The following is a 2,299-nucleotide window of genomic DNA, read 5'->3' as shown; positions in this document are numbered from 1 at the left end:
GTTGTGTCCACACATAGCAAAGAGCCATAATAATGATTCCATACAACAACAAAGAATACTATATTGATGTGATCACAATTTCGTCCACCAAGTTTTTGGCACCGTTGCCGGGGATTGTTCGAGTATGGATAACTGACGGTTCATCTTGTTGCTCAGATTAGGTAATTTTCTTTTCAAATTTTTTTCAAAAAAAAAATCTTTTTCAAAATTTTCTTTTCTTTTTCGTTTTTCCAAAAATATTTTCGAAAAAATTTAATAATAATTCAAAAAAAAATTATAAAATCATAAAAATCAAAAATATTTTATGTTTCTTGTTTGAGTCTTGAGTCACTTTTTATGTTTGGTGTCAATTGCATGCTTTAAAAATTTTTCTTGCATTTTTCGAAAATTCCATGTATTCATGGTGTTCTTCATAATCTTCAAGTTGTTCTTGACAAGTCTTCTTGTTTGATCTTGATGCTTTCTTGTTTTGTGTTGTTTGTTGTTTTTCATATGCATTTTTTGTTTGTTAGAGTCCATGCATTAAAGATTTCTAAGTTTGGTGTCTTGCATGTTTTCTTTGCATCAAAAATTTTTCAAAATTATGTTCTTGATGTTCATCAGGATCTTCAAAGTGTTCTTGGTGTTCATCATGACATTCATAGTGTTCTTGCATGCATCATGTGTTTTGATCCAAAATTTTTATGTTTTTGGTCGTAATTGTGTTTTTCTCTCTCATAATTAAAAATTCAAAAAAAAATCAAAAAAATATCTTTTCCTTATTTTTCTCATAATTTTCGAAAATTTGAGTTGACTTAGTCAAAAACTTTTAAAATTAGTTATTTCTTACAAGTCAAGTCAAATTTTCAAAATTTAAAAATCTTATCTTTTCAAAATCTTTTTCAAAAAATCATATCTTTTCCAATTTTTCCTCTTTTTCCAAAATTTCAAAAATCTTTTTCAAAATATTTTCAAAATCTTTTTCTTATCTTTATATCAAATTTTCAAAAATTAGCTAACAATTAATGTGATTGATTAAAAAATTTGAAGTTTGTTACTTTCTTGTTAAGAAAGGTTCAATCTTTAAAATTCTAGAATCATATCTTGTAGTTACTTGTTAGTCAAGTAATCAATTTTAATTTTGAAAATTAAATCTTTTTCAAACATATCTTTTTATCACATCTTCTTATCTTATCTCTTTATCATATCTTTTTCAAAATTTTATCTTTTTCAAAATCCTCTCTAATTTTCGAAAATATCTCACCCCTTTTTCAAAAATTCTTTTTAATTAACTACTTGTTTCAAATTTTAATTTTAATTTTAATTCATCTTTAATTTTCGAAAATACTAACTCCTTTTCAAAAATATTTTCGAAAATCCCTCTGTCATCTTCTTCTATTTATTTATTTATTTACTAACACTTCTCTTCATCTCTTATCACCTCCCCTATCCTTACTCTTTATACAGACTATTCATTCCTCTCCTTCCATTATCCCCTTTCTTCTTCTACTAATAATAAGGATCCTCTTTACTGTGACATAGAGGATTCCTCTTCCTTTTCTTTTCCTCTTCTCTATTCCTCTTCCTTTTCTTTTTCTCTTCTCTTTCATATGAGCAGGAACAAGGAAAAAGGCACTCTTGTTGAAGCTGATCTTGAACCTGAAAGGACTTTAAAGAGGAAGTCAAGAGAGACTAAAAATCAACAATTCAGAGAAACCTCAAAAAAAAAAGATAAAAGGGAAGACAAAAAGCTTCCACCTCCAAGTCATGGGAGATGGAAAGATTCATGTAAAGGGTCTATAGCTCAGTGGTAGAACATTTGACTGCAAACCAAGAGATCCCTGAGATACCTCAGGGGATACATTTTCCTCCACACAATTATTGGGAGCAACTAAGGATAGGAGCACCAAAATCACTGAGGTTGGGAGCAACTAAGGGTAGGAACACCAAAATCACTAGGGATCATGCAACAGAAGCAAGAAAGAGACATAGAGGAGCTCAAAAAGCACCATTGGTCCTTCAAGAAGGCGCCACCCTCAATAAGGTGGACTCATTCCTTGTCATTTTTTTCTGCTTTTCGTTTTTTTATGTTATATGTTTATTTATGTTTTGTGTCTCTACTTTATGATCATTAGTAGTTAGTAACTATGTCTTAAAGCTGTGAATAATTCCATAAATCCTTCACCTCTTTTAAATTAAAAATGTTTTTAATTCAAAAGAACAAGAAATACATGAGTTTCGAATTTATCCTTGAATTTAATTTAATTATATTGATGTGGTGACAATACTTTTTGTTTTCTGAATGAATGCTTGAACAGTG

Source organism: Arachis duranensis, chromosome 9 (genome assembly GCF_000817695.3).
Source record: "Arachis duranensis cultivar V14167 chromosome 9, aradu.V14167.gnm2.J7QH, whole genome shotgun sequence".
Taxonomy (NCBI): Eukaryota; Viridiplantae; Streptophyta; class Magnoliopsida; order Fabales; family Fabaceae; genus Arachis; species Arachis duranensis.
The sequence above is the reverse complement of the archived record's forward strand: the minus strand, read 5'-3'. Positions refer to the sequence as shown.